Below are 24,223 nucleotides of genomic sequence, written 5' to 3'. Positions count from 1 at the left end.
AAAAATCTGAAGCCCACGAAGGTTAAAGGACTTGTCCAAGGTCACAGAGAAAGGACATCCAGCATTTATACCTTGATGCTCTTACTCTAAAGCCAGTGATTTCCACTACCTCTTTAAAGCAAAAGAAGTAAGTCATGTTGGTAGAATGTTGAGTGATAGAGAATTGGGAGAAAAGAATTTGGGTACAGATTCAATCTTGAGATAATTTTAATTAACCAAGGAAAGAAAAGGAACATTAGGACCTTGAATTCAATTCACATTATGAAAATAATGCTCCTGTTTTGGAAAATATTCTTTCTTTCAAGGTTTTCCTCAAGGCAGCCTTAACATGTTTATTCCTCAGACTATAAATGATGGGGTTTAACATGGGCACTACATTTGTGTAAAAGACTGAAGAAACTTTGCCCTGGTCTTCAGACCCTGATGAAATACATTAATGAAGCTGACCCAAAGAAAAGAGTGATCACAATTATGTGGGAGCTACAGGTGCCGAAGGCTTTGGACCTGCCTTCAGCGGAGCTGATGTTCAAGATACTAGACAAGATGAGAGCGTAAGAGATGAAGATGGTGATACTAGGCACTATGATGTTAATGCCCGCAACAATGAAAACTAACAGCTCATTGACATAGGTGCTGGTGCAAGAGAGCTGGAGGACAGGGAGTATGTCACACATGTAGTGGTTTATGATGTTGGCATCACAGCAGGACAGTCTCATCATGCATCCAGTGTCGGCCATTGCACCAGAAAACCCCATTACATAGCCATGAACAGACCTGATTGACATGGTAACAGTGTATAGCAATGGATTACAGATGGCAACATAACCATCATAAGCCATTACTGTCAACACGTAGCTTTCTACAAAAAAAACAGTAGAAATAGAGCTGAGCCATACATCCTGAATAAGAGATGATGTTTTTCATTAGGACAAGATTCATCAACATTTTGGGAGTAAGGACAGAGGAATAGCAGAGATCTATGAAAGATAGGTTGAAGAGGAAATAGTACATAGAGTGTGAAGCTGAGAATTCATTCCTGATTAAAATGATCAATCCCAGGTTTCCCACTATAGTGATCACATAGGTCCCCATAAACAAGAATAGGGGTAGCTGGAGCTCTGGTTGATCTGTTAAGCCTGCAAGGATGAACTCAGTCACTGAAGAGACATTTTCCAAAGCCATTCTTTTCTTGAGGGATCTGTGAGGAGAAGGAAAAAGTCATGCTGGAAGCAAATAAATTCAACAAACCCTCTTCCCCAGTTATGAAAAAGGAACAATTCTGGAAGTGTCTAAAAACTATCATCACCATACCATGTAGATTCTGTTCTTATCATGCCCAAGATATCCGGGGATTTTCATTGGGCTGAGTAACTGTCTCCATGAGCTGGAATATTGCAGAAAACTGTTCCGGAGCTCCCCTGCAGAATAGCAGTTGATGTTCTTCAGACTCCAAAGCCAAAAGAAACCAGGAAAATGACAGTGTTTTTCCCATCCACCATCATATCCCCTATGCTGGCCACCTCAGGTAAAAACTTTATCTACATTGCAGAGGTGATGAAGTAATATCTCAAAGAGTTCTGCAAATGCCTATGTTAAAATCATTATTGTTCATATTTTATTATAACAAATAATTAATTATATTAATTATTAACAATATTATCAATAAGATTGTTATTAGTAATGAAAACAACAATTGCAAACATTGACATAGAGCCTATTATGTGTCAAAAATTGCCCTAAATCCTTTGCAAATATTATATCATTTGGTGCTTACAACACCTGGGAGGTAGATGCCCCAGTTTATAGTCAAGGAAACAGAGGCAGAGATTAAGTGACATTGCCCAAGGTCACACAGCTTGTAAGTGCCTGAAACTGGATTTGAACTCAGGTCTTTCTGACTTAAAGGCCAGGATTCTATCCACTGTACCACCCAGCTACCTGCAAACTGGATCCAGAGCCCCTTTTTCTGAGTATAGAGTTCTAAGGAAGTAGGAGAATAATGGTACCAAGGCCCCCATTATCCTTCCATGTTCTCTTCCCCACTGTCACTTACACTGTATGAAAAGACCTATAAATGAGTCAGTGATGAAGGTTCGGGCATGATATTTAACAATCCTCAAATCTCCTGGTTGGCAAAGCAGGAAGGATGAAACAGAAGTAAAAATAAAAAATTAATGTGTTACACACTCATCTTTCTCTCTAGCTAGACACTTCTGTAACTATCTTTAGTGGTTTTGAGCCCCTGGGTTCTGAAGGAGAAGTAATTCTGACAAGGGTGATCAGAGATTCTCCCTCTTCTATTCTCTTTTCTACTGAGGCAATCAGAGCATAAACCTCAGCCTCTAGACTGCATTGAGAGATGTTTTGAGCTATAAAGATCACAGATTATGACTGTGACTTAACCTGGGGGGTGATTTAGGGGACAAAATAGTGTCTTGAGGTGTCACCATAATCAACAGGTGATAGGAAACTGAAGGTTTTATTCTGTATATGATATCCTTGGAGACTATACTGAAAACACAGGGAGAATGCAGCAGTTCTCTCCCTGGAATCAGACTCTTCGGGGAGCAGTAATTACAATGTCCATATTTACACACTGTACCATGGAACTAATATTTTTCTCCTAAAAGATTCGCTCGGGGGGCGGAGCCAAGATGGCAGAGTGAAAGCAGTGACTTGCTTGAGCTTTCCCCCAAACCCCTCCAAATACTCAAAAAAAATGGCTCTACACAAATTCTGAAGCAGCAGAACCCACAAAAAGACAGAGTGAAACAAATTTCCAGCCCAAGACAACCTGGATGATTGATCAGAAAGGTGTATCGTTCCGGGCTGGGAGCGCAGCGTGGCATGTGCGCGCAGGCTGCAGCAAAAATGGAGCAGGCCTCAGAGGACTGAATCGCGGGCAGCTGTGGAGGTTTCCAGACTCCTCAGTCCACAAATGCCAAAGACAACTTAGAAGGTCAGTGGGAAAAGTCTGTTTTTGGTGGTGGTCAAAGAGGAAGGCAGGGTTTCAGCTCCATTCCCCAAGAGCATGGCCGGGGGGGGGGGCAGCTGCTCCCCGAGCTTCCAGTCCACAGACTGAGGAGGAATCCAGTGTTTGATCAGAGAGGGACTGCAGGGATCTCTTTACCAGTGCTGAGGCAGGAATCTCTTGCTTTGCCCATGTGTGGATCTGGGTCACAGTTCTGGCCAGCAGTGCTGGGGTGAGGAGGAGCACTGGCACGGTGGAGCTTGTAGTGGCTGTGAAGAGAAACCCCTCCTCACAGTTACGGACAGAAAGGAATACTTGTGGTCACAGGCCAGGAAAGGAGTAAACACCTAACCCCTTATCATACCACCTTGCAAAAACTGAAAATTTACAGGTCCCTACAAGTATCTCTGAAAACAGCTACACAAAGCCATGAAGCTTGGACAGTACACTCTCCACATTGGAAGCAGATTCATACCTTAACAAAGAGTTTAAAACTCAAGTAATTGGCTGGGATCATGAGCAAGCAGTGCAAAAAGAGTCAGACTATATTATCTTACTTGGGTTGAAAAGAAGATCAAAATATACAACCAGAAGAAGACAACAAAGTCAAAGCTCCTACATCCAAAGCCTCCAAGAAAAATATGAATCAGTCCAGGCCTTGGAAGAGCTCAAAAGGGATTTTGAGAAGCAAGTAAGGGAAGTAGAGGAAAAACTGGGAAGAGAAATGAGAGTGATGCAAGAAAATCATGAAAAACAAGTCAACAGCTTGCTAAAGGAGACCCAAAAAAATACTGAAGAAAATAACACCTTAAAAAACAGCCTAACCCAAATGGCAAAAGAGGTCCAAAAAGCCAATGAGGAGAAAAATGCCCTAAAAAGAAAAATTGGCCAAATGGAAAAGGAAGTCCAAAAGATTACTGAAGAAAATACTTCCTTAAAAATTAGAATAGAGCAATTGGAAGACAGTGACTTTATGAGAAATCAAGACACTGTAAAACAAATCCAAAAGAATGAAAAATTAGAAAACAATGTGAAATATCTCATTGGAAAGACAAATTACCAGAGAGAGAATTTAAAAATTATTGGACTATCTGAAAGCCATGATCAAAAAAAGAGCCTAGACATCATCTTTCAAGAAATTATCAAGGAAAACTGCTGTGATATATTACAACCAGAGGGCAAAATAGAAATTGAAAGAATCCACAGATCTCCTCCTGAAAGAGATCCCCAAAGGAAAACTCCTAGGAATATTGTAGCCAAATTCCAGAGTTCCCAGGTCAAGGAGAAAATATTACAAGCTGCCAGAAGGAAACAATTCAAGTACTGTGGAAACACAATCAGGATAACACAAGATTTAGCAGCTTCTACATTAAAGGACTGCAGGGCATGGAATATAATATTCGGAGGGCAAAGGAGATAGGATTACAACCAAGAATCACCTACCCAGCAAAACTGAGTATAATCCTTCAGGGGAAAAATGGTCATTCAGTGAAATAGAGGACTTTCAAGCATTCTGATGAAAAGACCAGAGCTGAATAGAAAATTTGACTTTCGAATACAGGACTCAAGTGGAACATGAAGAGGTAAACAGGAAAGAGAAATCATAAGAGACTTATTAAGATTGAACTGTTTACATTCCTGCATGGAAAGATGATATTTGTAACTCATGAGAACTTTGTCAGTATTAGGGTAGTTGAAGGAAAAAATTGTATGTATGTATAGATAGATAGATAGATAGATAGATAGATAGAGGGACAGGGTGAGTTGAAGATTAAGGGGTCATATCTGGAGAATAAAATTAAGGGATGAGAGAGGATGATACTCGGAGAAGAAAGGGAGAGGTAGAATGGGGTAAATTATCTCACAAAAAAAAAAAAGAAAAGTCTCTCACAGTGGAGGGGAAACAGGGGAAGGTGAGAGGGAATGAGGGAATCTTATTCTCATAGGATTTGGCTTAAGGAGAGAATAACATACACATTCAATTGGGTATGGAAATCTGTCTTACCCTACAGGAAAATAGGGGAGAAGGGGACAAGAGAGCAGGGGGTGATAGAGAGGAGGGCAGATTGGGAAAGAGGGTAATCAGAAGCAAATACTTCTGAGGAGGGACAGGGTCAAAAGAAAGAATAGAATAAATGGAGGGCAGGATAGGATTAAGGGAAATAGAGTTAGTTTTTCACAACATGTCTACTAAGGAAGTGTTTTGCATAACTGCACATGTACAACCTATATTGAGTTGCTTGCCTTTTCAATGAGGGTGGGTGGGGAGGAGAAGGAGAAAATTTGGAACTCAAAGTTTTAAAAACATGTTTTAAAAAATGTTTTCACATAGAACTGGGAAATAAGAAATACAGGAAATGGGGTACAGAAGTCTATCCTGCTCTACAGGAAAATAGAAGGGGAAGGGGATAAGAGAAGGGAGGGGGGAGAGATAGAAGAGAAGGCAGACCAGGGGAAGGGGTATTCAGAATGCATGCCATCTTGGGGTGGGGGGAGGGGTGAGAAATTTGGAACTCAAAAACCTGTGGAAGTGAATATTGAAAACTAAAAATAAATAAATTTATATTAAAAAAAAGAGAGAGAGAGATTGGCTCTTCTACTCAGCCTTTAAATGTACACATGGGACTTCCCCCATTTTCTTCTAACCTTGGTTCTGCGAATTTCTCTCTTGAACAATGTTTTATGCAGCCACCATCTCTAGTAGTTTTTAACATGATTCAGAGAATAAAAGGAAAGTATGAGATCAGAGGGTTACAGTCCTAAACTGAACTCTCAAGAAGATACGCAAGAGCATGAGCCATCTACATGTTCTTGTCAACATAGAATCAAGATAGTTAGACTGAGTTATCCTATTGGTGTCTATAGGAAAATATTCTCCTCACCATGTGTAGTCCTAAAAACAGGTTCATTAAGGTTTTAAAGAAATTAGATCCTCTACACTTGTTCACCATTTGGATACATGGGAGTTTATGTTAGCTGTGTACACACATACACACACACACACACACACACACACATGCACACACAATGCATACACATGCATGTATGCACAACATACATACAAACACACACATATATAAGGTACTTACTTCCATAGGTATATATTGATCCACCTTTCCCCAAATCCCAAAAAATTTTAAGTTCCATCAAGATGATTCTTGTTTTGATTTTTGAATAAAGGAATACATAAATGGAGGAAGGAGTTAAAATATCAGGTATCAGTCAATTTGCTTTTTGGTAAGAGTAGGGTATACTATGACATGTATTGTGATGTGGCCTCTTCTATTATGCACTCCATCATGGTTCCTAGAAAAAATCTTTTAAAACCACTTATTTAACCTCTATTGAAGACCATAATAAAAATCCTGAAAAATCAACCAAGAGATTACCAAAACTGAAAATCAAAAAAAAAATTGAGGAAAAAACCTCACTAAATAAAGAGCTGTTGAAGGAAGGAATAGAGATCAATTTTTTTTAAGAAAGAGCAAAACTCAGTTACCAGAATCAAAAATGAGAAAGATTAATTCAGCACAAAAGATAAGGAAATAAAAGAAATTATTACAAATTATTAGTTGTATCTGCCATTAAAACTGAAAACTTAAATGAAATATATGAATAATTTTAAAATGAAAAATGCTTAGATGGATGAAATAATAGGCAATTTGAGTAATCCAGTACTGAAAAAAGGAATTGAATGAATCATAAATGAACATTCAGAGAAAAAGCTCCAGGACTAGGTGGACTTACAATTGAATTCTATGAAATATTAGAAGAATAATTAATTCTAATATTATGTAAACTGTTTTTAAAAATAGGAAGAGATCTTACTAAATTGCTCCTATGATACAAATATGGTCATGATACTTATATTGGGGAGAGTCAAAACAGAAAAAAGAATTGAATGTTCCAATATAATTAACATTAATATATAAATTTAAACAAAATGTTAGCAACAAGAGAGGCTACAGCAACATATAAAAAGATTATATATTATCACCAACTAGAACTTATACCAAAAATGAAAGTTTGTTCAACATTAGGAAATCTATAAACATAAAAGATCATATTAATAACAAGGACAACAAAATTATATCACTCAAGGAATAAAACACTTTTAACAAAATACAACACACATTTCAGGTTTTTTTAACCACAATAAAACATAATAAATATACTTTTCTTTAATATGGTAAGTAATCACTAAGACCAAAAGGTGTAATTATATATAAAATGGAAATAAACTAGACTTTTACAATAAGATCAGGGTTAAAGCAAGGATGTCCATTATTCATCACTGCTCTTTAATATAGTGTTAGAAATGCTAGCCTTAGCAATAAAGAAAGAAAAAAATTTAGAATTAGCAAAAGTAGAGGAAATAAAATTTTCACTTTGTAGATAATGTAATGGTTTATTAAGAGAATTAAAATCATCTAAAATTAATTATAACAATAATTTCAGCAAAGTACCAGGATATAAAATAAATTTAAATAAGTGATCAACATTTCTGTATATTTTTTAAAAATTTTAAGAAAAAGAGATAGAAAGAAAAATTCAATTTAAAAAATTATAGAATGTATAACATAATTAGGAGTTTGCCTCATTTCTCCTCTATACACAGGAACTTTATCAATACAACTGCAAAGTACTCCTGACAGAAACAAATAGGAGTCCAAATAATTAGAGAAGTATCAATTGTTCATGGGTAAATTATGTCATATAACAAAAAAAAAATACCCATTAATTTATTCAGTGCCATATCAATCAAACTACCAAAGTATTGCTTCAATAGCAAAATTCATCCAGAGGAGTAAAAGGTAAGTAATCTCAAGGGAAATAATGAAAAGAGGATAAAGAAAAGGATGCAGGAAACCAGATCTCAAACTATACCACGAAACTATAATTATCGATAAGATTTGGGACTGGTTAAAGAACACAAAGGTTGACCAATGGAACATATATAAAACTAAAAAGCACTGTAGCGTAGTTTTTGATCAATCCAAAGACCCCAACTAAAGGGGGTGTTGTTGTTGTTCAGTTGTTTCAGTCATGTATGACTCTTTGTGACCCCTTTTGGGGTTTTCTTGGCAAAGATACTGGAGTGGTTTGCCATTTCTTTCTCCAGCTCATTTTACAGATTTGGAAACTGAGGCAGAGTCAAGTGACTTGCATAGGGTCACAGAGCTAGTAAGTATCTGAGGCCAGGTTTGAACTCAGGCCTTCCTGCCTTCAAGCCCTGTACTCTATCTGTACCATCCAGCTACCTATAAATAAAGTGATAAAAATTCACTATTTAACAAAACTTCTGGGAAAATTGGAAAGCAATTTGACAGAAATGAGTTCCAAAATGGACAAGCTCAAAATGGATATTATTTAGATATAAAAGGTAACATCATAAGCCAATTACAGGAGCAAAGAAGAAACACTAATCAGATGCATCAGATTGGATAAGTCAACAAAAAAGGAAAATGATAGATGTTTGAAGGCTTTGAAGCAGCAAGCACACTTATACACTGATGGTGGAGTTGTGAATTGGACTAACCATTCTGGAAAACAATTTGGAGTAACTCCCAAATGTTTCTGAACTGCGCATACCTTTTGACCCAGCAGTTCTTCTACAAGTACTTCCCTGAAAAGAGATCAAAGAAAGAAGAAAATGATCAATAAGTATAAAAGTATTTAGAGCAGACTTCTGTGGTGGCAAAGCAATGAAAAAATGAAGGGGCTCCCATCAGTTGGCTAATAGTTGAATGAAATAGAGCATATAAGGTAATGGAATATTATTGTGCTATAGGAAATTATGAAAGGGACAGTGTCAAAGAAACTGAGAGTGATTTGTATCAACTGATAGACAGTGAAGTGAGCAGAACCTGTGGAACAATTTATACAATAAAGTCAACCTTGTAAAAATGAACAACTTTGAAAGACTTAAGAACTCTGATCTACAATGATCAACCATAATTCCAGAACACAGATAATAAAAAATGCTACCCACTGCTTGAATGAGCAATGATATATTCATGGTGCATAATTAGACATAACATTTTTTTTGATATGGTCAATGTGAAATTTGTTTTGCTTGACTATGAATATTTGTTACTAAGGTTTTGTTTTCCTTTTTTCTTTCTGAATTACAGATGGAGCAAAGTAAGAAGGTGAGAAAATAAATGTTTGTTCACTGAAAAAAATTAAATTTAATTTAAAAATCAAAGCTTGGTGACAAAAATAAAGCCATTTAGGAAGTTTTGTTTTTAATAAATAATGATTCTTTGAATGGGATTGGAGGGATAAAGAGGTGAAGAGGGTAAAACAGATGACATAAAAACAAAAGATATCAAGAAAAATCTATTTTCAAAAAACCACTTGGGAATCTGCATTTGCAGGTAGCTACAGAGGCTCCTAAAATGTTCACACACTTTGTTTATAGTGTAAATAGTCACAGTATGACTGCAGTATGAAGAGAGTATTCCTTCTGTCCTTGATTTGAAAGAATTATTATTAATTCCTGAAGTGCTAACATGGAAAAAGAAACACAAGAAAAGTAGCTGCCACTAGTAATTACCTGACTTTGTGAAGTCACAACCCCATCTTCCTCAGTTTTCTCAATTGTTAAATGAACTAATTGATCTATATATTCTCCAAAGCCATTTCTAGGCCTAACACTCTATTGTACTCCTTCCCTTTCTCGTAACCTTTCACTCACCTACCTCTTGACGCCACTTTTGAAATGTTTGTCATCTAATGTTCCTTTTTTAGTTTTTAGTTTATTTTTTTTTCTGGGAACCTCTCCTGAGAAAATAAAAGCTTATTTTTAGTACGTATGTCAAATGAATGGGAGAGAAAATTATTCTATGGTCTTCCGATCGCATGATACTTTCATCTTTTTCTCAAAAATTTATTTTGGCTCATGCCCAACTGCTAAATGACTTCATCAAGAAGAGAAATATTGCAAAAAATTTTCATGTCACTGGAGGTATCCCCTTCCTGGATCACAAGTGGAAATGCTCCCTTTTTTATCTTTCCGTGCTGATTTACATTGTCCACTGCCACCATGAATAAAACATGCCTTTTTGGAGCACTGATTCTAGCTTCCAAGTTTCTCCTAGGCCCCTAGGAGGCAGCTTCAAGTCCATCTCTCAGTTCTCTTCTCAGCTTTTTTTTTATTCTTTTGATTCAATATACCAAGCATTTAATAATCCCGTATTGTGTATCATACACTGTGTATCATACAGCTAGATGCTGAGAATTAAAAAACAAAAATGTAATAGTCCCTGCCTTAAGGAGCTTATTTTCTGCTAGGTGGGAACAACATTTCCATAAATATGTACATATATATATATATATATATATATATATATATATATATATATATATATATATATATATATGTATATATATATATATATGTTGAAATTTAGAAGGGAACTGGGAAGCTCAATAAAAAGTCTTATGTAGGAGGCCCCTTTTGAGGCACTTTTACCTCTAAGTCACAATCTGGGTGAAGTTCAAGACGATGTCGAGTCCAAAACAGGTGATTATTCATGAAGGAAATCCCTTCATGAAGGAAAACTCTCCATGTCTTCCTGAATGGCTCACCCAAATACTTACAGTGAAATGAAACACCAAGTTGCATCCAAAGATTTTTTCAGCAAGGCATGCAGTTGCAAAAACGAATCAGGTCCAAGGCTGTCGATCAGCACAAGGACACTGAATCTTAATTTTTAACTAATAACCTACAGTTATTATGCAGTTGAATGATTATGCAGTTGAACAGAATAAAAAGCAGAATGTAGAGCTTGAGTCACCTTGTTCATTTTTTGAGTTGGTAGGTGAAAGTAGTCTTGTAAGCTTCCCATCATATTACTTTCCTGAATGTGACTTACAGTAAGTTGAAACTTAACCTTACAAAATGGCACATAGAGGCAAAATGGAGTTACCAATGCCATTTTAATGTAAAACTTTTGACTCAATTTTATTGTTACTTTGATGTCTCATGGAGTCATTAGCTTCAATTTGGCCAATTCTTATTTTTAAGGAGTTATTTTCTTCAGTGAAGTTTTGTACATCTTTTACAATATGTCTAACACTGATTTTGAGGACTTATTTTCTTCAGTATTTTCATACTTTTTTAATCAAACTACTAATTATCTTTTCATAATTTTCTTGCATAACTCATTTCTTTTCCAAATTTTTCCTCTATAATTCTTGTTTAATTTTTTAATCATTTATTTTAGCTCTTTTGTATATCTTTACCTCTTCTAGGAATTTTTGTTGGTCTTGTGGCCAATCTATATTTTTTTTCTTTGAGGCTTTGCTGATACATGTTTTCTTCTTATTGTTTTCTGTGCTTATATTTTCAGCTTCTTTGTTATTGTAGTAGCTTTTCATGGTCATTTTCTTTTTTGTTGTCGTTTGCTTATTTTCAGGCTATTTCATGACTCTGGAATTTGTGTAAGTGTTGGGCTCTACTCAAAGGGATGATGTCTTGCCTGAGCATTTATCTTTTATGTCCTTATGCTTCTTTCACAGCTCAGTGTGAAAGCCTGTACATTTTGTGCTTCCAGAGTGGTGTGAACTAGGGAGAGGCCTTTACTGCCCTCCTTTTCTGTGCTCTTCAATTCCTCACACCATTTAGGTCTGTTGGATTTTTTGTGGTTCAGATTCTGTGGACTGCTCTTGGACTCAATCACAATGAGCCTGCAGAGATATTTTGCAATTTCAGGGTGACTGGGACTATTGGCTCTTCATTGTTTTCAGTCTTTGGCCCACATTCCACTATAAACTTATATGTGGGGCTAAAGGTTAGAACTGTGTCCCACTTCTCTTCTTTTGGGCTCAGAGCCACACAGCCATGTTTCTTGAACTTATTACCTGCTTCTTACACAGATAGGACCCTTGTTCCCTCAGAACTATGACTACTCCTCTCCACCTTGGAATCATGAACAAGAAATGTTTAACATGTGATAGAGATGCCAGATAACACCTCTTCCTATATCTAATTCTAAGACTGGGGTCCCCTGGGATCTCTTTCTAACATGTTGATCAGCTCACTAAAGAAAATAATTCCTTAAAGATTAGAATGGAGCCAGTGGAAGCTAATGACTTTATGAGACACCAAGAAATTATAAAACAAAACCAAAAGAATGAAAAAATGGAAGACAATGTGAAATATTTCACTGGAAAAACAAACGACCTGAAAAATAGATCCAGGAGAGATAATTTAAAAATTGCTGGACTACCTGAAAGCCATGATCAGAAAAAGAGCCTAGACATCACTCTTTCAAAAAATTATCAAGGAAAACTGCCCTGATATTCTAGAACCAGAAAGTAAAATAGAAATTGAAAGAATCCACCAATCACATGTTGAAATAGATCCCCAAAGGAAAACTCTTAAGAATATTATAGTCAAATTCCAGAGCTCCTAGGTCAAGGAGAAAATATTGCAAGCAACCAGAAAGAAACAATTCAAATATGGTAAAAACACAATCAGGATAACATAAGATTTAGCAGCTTCTACATTAAAGGACCACAGGACATGGAATATAATATTCAAGAGGTCAAAGGAGCTAGGATTAAAACCAAGAATCTCCTGCCTAGAAAAACTGAGTATAATCCCTCAGGGGAAAAATAGACATTCAGTGAGATAAAGGACTTTCAAGCATTCTAGATGAAAAGACCAAGCTGAACAGAAAATTTGACTTTCAAATACAAGACCCAAAGTAGCATGAAGAGGTAAACAGGAAAGAGAAATCATAAGGGACTTTTTAAAGTTGAACTGTTTACATTCTTACATAAAAAGATGATATTTGCAACTCATGAGATCTTTCTCAGTATTAGGGTAGTTGGAGGGAATATATACATACATACATACATATGATGTATGTATGTATGTATGTATATAGACAGAGGGCACAAGGTGAGTTCAATATGAAGGGATGATATCTAAAAAATAAAATTAAAGGGTGAAAGAAGAATATACCGGGAGAAAGAGAAAGGGAAAGGTAGAATGGGGTAAATTATCTCACATAAGAGAGGGAAGAAAAAGCTTTTACCATGGAGGGGAAGAGGGAGAAGGGAAGAGGGAATTAATGAATCTTACTCTCATTAACTTTGGCTTAAGGAGGGAATAACACACACACTCAATTGTGTATAGAAATCTATCTTACCCTACAGGAAAATAGGGAAGACGGGGATAAGAGAGGGGGGAATGATAGAAGGGATGGCAGATTGTGGGCGGGGGGTAATCAGAACCAAACACTTTTGAGGAGGGACAGGGTCAAAGGAGAGAATAGAATAAATGGGGGGGTGAGATAGGATGAAGGTAAATATATTTAGTTTTTCACAACATGGCTATTATGAAAGTGTTTTGCATGACTACACATGTATAACCTGTATCAAGTTGCTTATCTTCTCAATGAGGGTAGGTAGGGAGGGAGGAAAGGAGAGAATTTGGAACCCAAAGTTTTTAAAATTTTTAAAAATTTCAAAAAAATTGTTAAAAATTGTTTTTATATGCAACTGGGAAATAAGATACACAGGCAATGGGATATAGAAATCTATCCTGCCCTACAGGAAAATAGAAGGGGAAGGGGATAAAAGAAGAGGTGGGTGATAGAAGGGAGACCAGATCATGGGAGGGGGTATTCAGAATGTACACTGTCTTGGGGTGGAAGGGGACAGATAGAGAAAAAATTTGGAACTCAAAATCTCCTGAAACCAAATGTTGAAAACTAAAAAATAAATTAATTAATAAAAAATGAGCTGTTGTATGTTAAAAAAAAAACATCAAGTATTTGGTCAGGTATATTTTGCTTTAAAATGAATAATCATGCCAGTTACTTAGCATAGAGTAAAAGTACAAAAGAACCTGTAAATTCATATTATCTGTAAAATTCTTTGAAAACTTGCCAAATCTTCAGTCCTCTGAATCTTCAGTCTTGGCAAGATCATAAAATTTTATCAGTTCTGTGAAAGAAGGAGCTGAAAAAAAATGTGTGATGAAGATGAGCCTTATAAATTCTAAGAGAGTATTTACCAAGAAACTGAGATCTTTCCTCCATCACATACACTCACAGTATAAGTGTGTATGAAGAGGTAGAGGGGAGAACTTACAAGTTTATGGCATAGAAGTGATTTCTATGATTATTTTCCTGACAACAGATTGTGAAAATTATAAAATTGTACCTGGAATAGTATGTATTGAAGTCACATATTTACATCAACTTAGCATCTATAGTTAACTCAGTTTTTCTTTTTACCTTACAGGGGTTATTATGTAATCTTCTAAGATATCTAGGTCAACAGGCACCCCTATGTTGGGGGTTTTGAGTGAATTGTCATGTATTCACATGTGCAAAACTCTAGTATGTGACTATTTGCTTCATTTTTAATGATTAATTTTTATGTCAGGAAATGTCTAAACTGGAAAGTAAAAGAAGAAAAATGTTGAATGAATGCCTTTGAAAAAACTTTATGTACTTAATAAATATTAAAGATAAATGTTTATTTATTTTTATTTAGAGTTAATTTTTCTTACAACATGTAAAAACAATCATATCATTCTCTAATTTGTCTGGAATTTGTTATGTGAGGTAGAACCATAAACTGATTTGCTCTGAGTTTTGATTTTAGGTATAAGTGATTGTTTTTAAGCTAATACTCTACCATTCAAGGGAAAATGGAAAGAGTTGCAAAAATGGAGCAACTGGAAAAGCTACAGGTGAATATAGATGACTGAGAGGGTTTAAAATGATGGCCTTATGAAAAAAACATGACAGGATCATCTCGACTCAGTTTCCCCACTGTGCTATTTTTTTCTCAGTAGGAATAATCTCCACTTGCTTAATTCTGGGCCTGGTTGTGATATTTTGTGAATAATGTGGCACTCTGTTGCATGATAGGCTATTCCAAAAGGTATCTATTACTTACATCTGAAATCAGAGTTAAAGGAATTCTGTCCTGGTATAACTATGATAGAATAGTCTTTGACTGTGAGGAAATAGTCTTGAAATTGTTATAACCATGTTTACCTCCATTCAGAGCAATTTTCTGTGACCATAGCAGAACTGCAAATGTTTTGCAATATTTTACAATGGATCATTATGAACCTCAAGCATCTCTGAACTACTTACTATAATGGGATGCAAGTATAAAGGATGCTATTGCTTTGATTTTACTATGTTGACTTTATGACCACCAACTGTCAATGACTGATACGTTAGATATACCATCCCCTTCTTTATAGTCTTCTGGTGTTCTATCAGTTATGCTGATGGTTGGTGAGGACCTGTATTCCTTGGGTCTATTGGAGCCAGAGCTCACCCAGGCTACTTGCTTAGAGTGGTCTTCTGTAAGGAAAATGCCATTAATCATTACTTCTATGATCTCCTTTTACTATTGAAGCTCTCTTGTTCTAGCACCTATGTTAATAAAGCGGCAGCTCAGGTATTCAGTACATTTAATATCCTTTTCCTAAAACTGACCATTATTACCTCTCTGGCTTGCTTTTCAGATGAGTAGAGTATCTGTGCAATGCATCCATGGAAAGACCTGTTGCTGATATTTAAAGAATTGACTTTTCTAGTTTACAAAGGTATATGAAAAGGTAGTTTTCCTGGATAACCTTCTGTGGGGCAATGATTGTAGTGATTAGCAGTTAAATTTCTAAGGTGTCACAACATGAATGATGCAGAAAATATTAGGGCCAAAAAGGGATTTAAAGATTTACAATTCCTACCCACTTATTTTTCAGTTCAAGAACTCTACCTTTAAGAGGATAAATGTCTAGCCCAAAGTCATAGAGCAAGTTGATAATGAAATCAGTTCTTGAACCTAAGTCTTTTGATTCTTGGTCTTTTGTCTCCTCCAAAACATCATGTAGTCATCAATACAAAGGAATTGAAAGGAAGAAAACATACTTACAACCTTAAATGTGAATGGATGTATAAAGAAGATATTAGAGATCCATTCTCTAACCCCATAACAACATACAAAGAAGTTCCTTATTCATGTAACCAACTTTCAACATGACCTCACACAGGTAAGGAGAAGTGTTTCTGGTAGAGGTTGTTCCAATCACATAGTGTTTTTCTTCCTGTGCTTGGAAGAACTGAGATTATCTTAGGCTCAAAGACAATAGCAGCTAAAGGAATATGAGCTGCGGGACAGTCTCTTGTCTCATTAGCAGTTTTAAAGCTGATCATATAACAAGTGCGGAAAATTGCAGATATTTTCAGATTTTTTCAATGTGTCATTTGGTTTTGCTGATTTTTTTCTCTCTCATATTTTTCTTTCTTTTCTTTAAAAAATAGTATTTGTTGCATGGGAGAATTCTCTGAGAAAGGGAAATAGAAGAATACTTGGAGAAATTTTGGTGAATAAAAAAAACACACCAATATAGATTTCTTTTAAAAGAAGCATATGTGCAACATGATGTACTCAAGGTTGTAGCTGAGAGCAGTTGACTGCGGCAACAGCATGGGGAGTGGGACCTTTCTTGAGGAATTGAGATAGAAAGGTAGTTGGGACAAGAAATGCCGTACTGGGAAGAACATTGAGGCCCAGAAACCTTCAGGCGTCATGCTTGGGTCTTGGGTGCAAGGGGCCCATGTGCCTGCTCTTTAGCCTCAGGCCTTACAGTTTCCTTCCTTTTCATCAGCCAATATAGAAGCAGTGATTATTAACTTTCCACTGGGGAGGACAGGTACTAAATTATGAAGTACAGTCTCCCTCCTGTCTTTCCAAGTAGGAGAAAAGCGGATCCCAACAGATACAAAGAGGCAATCAAACAAGGGAAGAAGGAGCTTTGAGTAGCAGAGCCCCTAGAAGGAAAGAAAGAAATTGCCTATGGACTAAGAAAAAGCTAGCCTTGATAATAGAGCATTGGATCACAAAGAGGACTTCCAGACCCTGAAGTTCAAAAGCTGTAAATTGCCTTTGGCACGTGTATTCCTTACACTTGTATTTCTTTGTCATTTTCCTTTGGATCCTCTATTAATATGGATGTGATTGTGATCTGAGTGACAGTTCACCCAAAGTTTAACTGGGAAAACAGGAACATTTTACTTTTGCTACAATATCTCAAATAGTACTATGTCTACAAGTTGAATTTTAATGGGAAGCACAGTAATTGGGGGCTTGTGATTTCCAGAGTTAAGCATAAAAACCCACAGGTTTACCAGTAAGAGTCAATTTAGCAGCAACCCTTTAAAAACCTAATCCATTTTGTGAATAAAAATTGAAGGAAACCCAACTACCAAAAGATCTAAATAACTACAAACATCTCTAAACAATTATTGTAAGAAAAATAGAATTGTTCTTATACAACAAAGAACTACGTGGATTCCCATAAATCGTAGAACTATATAGCCAAATATCCTGAACTTACTCATGAGAAGAATCACAATATCAAAAGAAGTTAAAAGGGACTAATTGACGAACATTTATCCCCTGCATAAAGATAATTCATGGCACAGAAAAGACTTGAATCCACAGTAGTGAGTCTTGCCAAAGACAAGATAGAATTGATTGGGATTAAAAATATAAGTTAAGGGCAATCTGGGGGATACAAATATAATTAAGTAAAGAACACTCTTGAAGATAAGAAGCTGTTAATTCATAAGCCTGTTCCCTTGTTAAACTTCTTGTTTAGGTTTGCAGTGACAGCTATAATTACTCTCCTTATGGCACATGATACTTTAAGTCTTTTGGAGCTTTTGAGAGTGAGGATTGGAGAAAATGCCTAGTTTTCCAGCCTGTGTAGCTAGCACCCTAATGCAATACATCAGGTTTTAAGCTTGAAGAACAATAGAGCTTAAACAATTATTTGTTATAAAGGCTGGTTCTCTGAAAGGGAAAGAGAATAGCATATGGGGAATTCTAAGCAATGTAAAAACAAATCATATCAATTAAAAACTCTTTTGAAAGAAAATTAATTTTTTTCAACTTCTTTAAAAGAAGACAATAGAAAACCAGACACAAGTTTGTATACAAACAACCACCAACCATAGGTAATGAAGACAAGAGTAATCTACAGTTGCTTTGGGGACAACTCTATCTAGAATTAAGGAGTAGTAGACCAGCTATACAAGTTAACCATGGCTTGACCTTCTCCTGTTTTGTTAGTACCAAAAATCAACATGGTAATGCAATTTGCCTGGATGCCTCATAGAAGTGAGGAGATTGCTGAAACTAGCAGGTAGACTTCCCCTTAGAAGGGAAATGTTTTCCTCAGTTATTCAGTTTCACAAGGTAAATTATTCAGAAGCTAATAGGCATTCAGGGAAAGCTAAAGATATCTAACCTATTTTTGGTTTGCAGCTGAGGAAATTGTAGCCCAAAAAGGAGAAACTACATACCCAAGGAGACACAGCTAGGCAATAGTAAAACCAGATCTTGGACCCAGATCTCTTGACTTCCAGTTAATTCTTTTATATGCTATATTATGGAGTAATCCACATAAAAGTATTAATTAAGTGGAAGAAAAGACAAACCTCACAATTATAATTTTAAATGTGAAGGAATAGAAGAAAGAGGTTTTAAGAACTTGTCCTACAGCCCTGCAACAATATGTGACAAAATGTATTCACTTTTTTCACAGGAACCCTTACAGGAAGGGAGCAGTATATGGAATTTGGCTGTGTAGGTTTTCAGTATATGTAGATAATGTTTGTCTTCCCACCTTGGCAGGCACTAAGATTATTAAGAGCTCTGAGCCAAGCATTGCCTAAGGAGTGTGAGCATGCCGTAAATGCAGGATTGTTTGTAGCAGCATCAGAAGTGGTTGCTATGGCAGGGCTGTGTGTTTTATGCTCAGAGATGGATGGTATAGCAGCTGGACCAGGAGATTCAGTAGTAGGGAGCTGAGTATGGAGGTAGAAACTAAGTAGCTTCTAGAGCTACCTGAGCTTACCTGAGCCCTTGGCTCTAACACTGTTTCCACTTTCAGAAGCAAGATGTCAGAGTGGAGCCTGACTTTCCATTTGAGAGAATGGATGACAAATTCTTAATTATAGTCTCCCCTTCTTCCCCCATCTCTCTGCCTGAGAAGGGTAGAAGATGTCTCCAAAGCTTGTTCTATTTTGGATATATTTTTTTAATCTCTCTAAATAATTTGACACTTTTTGATTGGATAGATAAATACAATCACTCCAACTGCTGCTGAGTGGTGTGTTGACTAATTTGCCAATGTGGAGAATACTTGAACGAATTATAATACATAGCTGTAAGAGAATGTTATAATACTCTATGAAAAGATTAATATGGGAAAGTCAGGGAAATGTGACAAAGAAGAATAATATTGATATCTCAAATTTATAGTTTTAGTAGAAATTTAGTAGAAATTGTATTATAAAATAATACATATAAATATAAAATATATATTATATAATATATATACTATAAAATATTATAGCTAAGAAACTATGTCACAAAACATAGATTAAACTACATTGCATATGTGCTTACACGGGGGTAAGGAAAGTAATAAAGATGTTTTAAAAGCTGTTAGTTCTGAGAATGTAGCAAGATACTCAATCTGTTTGTTCTAGTGATTTCCAAATGTTTAATTCTTATCCTAAGGTCCTTGAAGATCTATGTTATGTCTTATTGTGTTACACTACAAATGTATCTTTCAATTGCTCCTGTATCTCTTTAAGAGAGACATATTGTCCTGATTCAAAACCTTGCATGTAAATAGATTCTCAAATAGAGATGACTGTTTAGGTTGGTTTTGAAAATATATAAAACTTTCAGATTATGTCAGTTCCTCACAGCTCTCTTACTGTACATGTAAATTGCCCTAGATGGATGCATAGATGGATAGACAGACAGATAGAGTGGACAATTGCAAGTAAAAAGGTCCAACAGGGATAGATATACATAATAAATATGTGTGTATATATACATAAGTGTTATGTGTATGTAAGCTGTATTGAAGCTGCTAAATTAAAAATTAGAACTCCACAGGATTTGCCAGCAGGACAGTTTGTCTCTAAGAGAACAACATTTAACACTATCAAAAGAAAATTTCAAATGAAGCTTAGAGAGATGCAGAATTCTTGGCTCAGTAAGAAGGCAGATGAAATTCAGTTTTACACTGATAGTAACAACCCAAAGCACTTGTATGATGTCCTAAAGGCTAATTATGGGCAAAAGACCTGTGATACATCTCAACTACTCAGTTCTAACGGAGCCACACTGATTAGAGATAAGGACATGATCCTGGAAAAATTGGCTGAACACTTTCAGAGTGTTCTCAAGAGTCCATCATCGATCAATACTGAAGTCATTGACTGTATACTCCAGGTTAAAGTCAATCATTACTAGCCAAACTTCCAACTGAAGAAGAGGTTTTGAACGCCATCAGCCTTCTTATGTGTGGCAAAGTGCCTGTGCTGAGTCTATTTCAGCTGAGATTTCTAAAGCAGGGGGTACACTGGTAAGACAAAAATTGATAGAAATTGTACAGGTTATATGGCAAGAGGAGGTTATCCTCCAGAAGTTCAAGGATGCCTCCACTGTCATCCTTGTATGGAAAGGGAAATAGGCTGTCCTGCAACAATCACAAAGTATCTCTCTCTCTCTCTCTCTCTCTCTCTCTCTCTCTCTCTCTCTCTCTCTCTCTCTCTTCTCTCTCTCTCTCTGTCATTGCCAGCAAGATTCTCACCAGAGTCCTCTTTACTAGGCTGGAATATGGTCATCTACCTGAGAGCTAGTGTGGCTTCAGAAAGGACAGAGGAATGGTCAGTAGGGTGTTTGATGCCCAACAACTCCAGAAGAAATGCCAGGAGTAGAAAAAAAGTCTGTGCACAATGTTCATTGACCTAACCAAGCCCCTTGATACTGTCAGTCACGAGGGCTTGTGGAAAATTATGGCAAAATTTGGTTACCCAGAGAAGTTCATCAATATTTTATGTCAGTTCCTTTTTGTTATTTATTTTAAACTTAAATAATAAAACATAAATACACAATAAGAAAAGAAAAAAACATGCTATAAACTTAAATTCAAAAGAATAAGAAATAAAAACATTGCCACGTGTGCAACAGAATGTAAGAGGATTAAAACTATACAGCAACATATTTCCATTTCAAGAAAACCTATGTAATAAATACTACACATTGTGTTCAGAGCTGTCTCTTATTCTTTGCTTCCTTGTAAATTTTCTTTTGTTCTCTGCTGTGCACTTTTTACTTTGTTCTTTTTTCTCCCTTCCCCCCCCAAGAAAGTTACAATTAAGTGAGGATATATATGTATGTATATGTGTGTGTGTGTATATATATATATATATATATGTATATATATATATACACACATATATAACACATACACATATACATACAAGCATATGTACTTACATATATACAAATACATACATACATACACTTACATACACATACGTATACTTCAATATCTATAATCATCATACATAGATATATACATTCATATGCATCTGTGTAAGGCCACACTATACTTGTTTGTCCTCTGTTTCTCTGAGGGTGGATAATGTCTTCCTTCGTTAAGTCCAAGTCTTTTTATATTTTGCTAAGTCCACCAACTCATTTCCTATACCATCACAATATTCTAATCTTATGCTGTCCAGTTATAAGTAGTATGGATTCATATAGCGGTTTCCCTATTTTTCTCTTTTAATTAAATGTATTTTAGCTTTAACTTTATCTAAGATCATGATTACTACCCCTGCTATTTTTCCCTAATAAATTCTACTCCTGATCTTTATTTTTTGTTTGTGTGTATCTCTTATTTCCTATCCTTCCTGACTCCTCTACTTTATTCTACTTTATTTCTACCCACTATCTTGCCCTCCTATTACTTAACCTACCTCCCACCAGAGATCCCTCCCTTATCCTTTCCCTTCTACCCTAAAATCCCTCCCTTAGGCTATCCACCTCCCTATCCCTTGTGCCTTTTTTTTTCTGAATTTAGAACACTTTTGCACATTTCTAGATATATATATATATGTATGCATGCATGTATGTATATATTGTTCCTCCTTACCTCATTCCCAATGACAGTAGGGTTCCAGAACTACCAGCCCTCCTCCCCATTTAATTCCTTTGTCAGTTCTTTCTCTCTCATCTCATTTGTATGAAGTAATTACTCTTTTTACCTTTTACTAAACATTTAACTTTTTAATATCACATCATACTCAACTCTACCCTAATCTTTCTTTGGAACTACACAATTACTAATAACAGTCTTAGGCACAGCTTACATTTCTTCATATAAAAGTAAACAGTCATGTCCTCATTGATTCCCTTGTAATTACTCTTTGATGTTTACTTTATATTTTTCTTGGCTCTCATATGTCAAATTTTCTATTGATTTCAGATATTTTTGCAAAAAATTCCTCAAACTCTTGCAATTCATTGAATGTCCATTTTTTTTTATTCAGGATTATGCTTAACATTGCAGGGTGTGATATTTTTGGCCACAAGTCCAGTTCTTTTCCTCTTCTATATATAGTGTTCCAAGACCTGTGCTCTTTTAGTGTAGCCACTGCTAGGCCTTGTGTGATTCTAATTGTGACTCCACCATATGTGAATTGTTTTTTCATTGTTGCTTGTAATATTTTCTCCTTCAGCTAGGGGTTTCAGAATCTAGCTATGATATTCCAATAGGTTTTCTCATAGGATCTCTTCCAGGTGGTGAGCAGTAGATTTTTTCTATTTCTACTTTCCCCTCTTGTTCTAACATTCAGGACAGTGTATGTCAGTTTCATGACAGCATGCTTGCATGGGTTCTATTTAATGGACAATGGTCTCCACTATCCCAGTCACCAATGGAGTGAAGCAGAACTGTGTGCTTGCTCCCATTCTTTTTTAGCATTATGTTTTCAGCAATGTTGTCAGAATCCTTCAACAAGGATGAACACAGCATCATGGTCAGCTACTTCAATGATAGTGAATTATTTAACCTTAAAAAGCTAAAAGACAAGACTAAAGTGGAGGGAGACTTGGTGTGTGACTTTTTGTTCATAGATGATTATGGACACAGTGCAGACTCTGAGGTTGAGATACACCAAGGTATGGATCAATTTTCTGTTGCCTGTGCTAATTTTGGCCTAACAATTAACAAAAAGAAAACAGAGGTTCTCCACCAGCCAATACATCCATCCATCCATGGAACCATAGATTACAGCAAATGGAGAAATTTTGAAAGCTGTAGATAAGTTCACTTACCTGGGCAGTATACTTTCCAGGGATATACACAAGGATGATGAGGTTGATGTACATATTGCCAGAGCTAGCTCAGTTTGGGGAGGCTCTGAAAAAGTGTGGGAGAGAAGCATTATACTGACTACCAAACTGAAGATCTACAAAGCCATTGTGTTGATCTTATTGTTGTATGCTTATAAAAACTGAACAGCATTCCAGTGCCATGCTAGGAAATTGTATCACTTCCATTTGAATTGTCTTTGGAAGATTCTGAAGATTACCTGGCAAGATAAGGTACAGGACATCAAGGTCCTTTCTTGAACTGAACTGCCAAGCATTCAGACTGTTACAGAGAGTGTAACTCTGATAGGCTGGCCACAATTTTCAAATCTTAAACATATATTTGCCTAAAAGATTATTTTATGTAGAACTCACACGAAGCAAGCATCATATGGAGGTAAAAAGAAGTAATACAAGGACACTGTCAAGGTCCCGCTGAAGAACAGCAGAATGGATTGTGAGACGTGGGAGACATTGGCACAGGACCACCCAGCATGGCATGTCTGCATCAAAAAAAGGACCTGTATTCTATGAGCAAAGCAGAATTGCAGTAGCTCAAAAGAAATGTGAGATGTGAAAATTTGGAAACATCTCCACTCCAAATGTTGATATGGACTATTTGTGCCCGACCTGTGGTAAAGCCTTCTGAGCTTATATTGGTCTGCTCAACCACAGTCAGACATACTGTACCTTAACCCCAGCATAGTGATGTCATTTTGGCGCATGTCCAGAACAAAAAACAACAACCAATTTCTGTTTTTATGGCCACAGCACATAGCACAGCACTTCACACATATTGTGCACTTTACAAGTGCTTTTTCACTCATTCAGTCATTCATTTTTGTCCTCAAACATACAGTACCTTACACTGCATAAGTACTTAAAGGTTGTTTAAAAAAATAATAAGTTCTATCCAAAAATAACAAGTACATTTTCAGAATGAAATGTAATGGTGGGATTTAATCATTAGGGCTCAAGGGTCTTTAATGGAAGGTACTGACTATTCGAGGCTTCATTTCT

The 24,223-nt window shown here is 36.1% G+C and overlaps 1 pseudogene; it reads right to left on the bottom strand.

Moving 5' to 3' along the window:
* Nucleotides 1-259: 259 nt before the first annotated feature.
* On the bottom strand, nucleotides 260-1,182 carry LOC110218083 (olfactory receptor 8B3-like; annotated as a pseudogene).
* Nucleotides 1,183-24,223: the final 23,041 nt, after the last annotated feature.

This window comes from Phascolarctos cinereus, unplaced genomic scaffold (assembly GCF_003287225.1).
Source record: "Phascolarctos cinereus isolate Bilbo 61053 unplaced genomic scaffold, phaCin_HiC Scaffold_726;HRSCAF=1367, whole genome shotgun sequence".
NCBI lineage: Eukaryota > Metazoa > Chordata > Mammalia > Diprotodontia > Phascolarctidae > Phascolarctos > Phascolarctos cinereus.
Note: the sequence above shows the minus strand (reverse complement) of the source record. Positions and strands in the feature narration are given on the sequence as shown.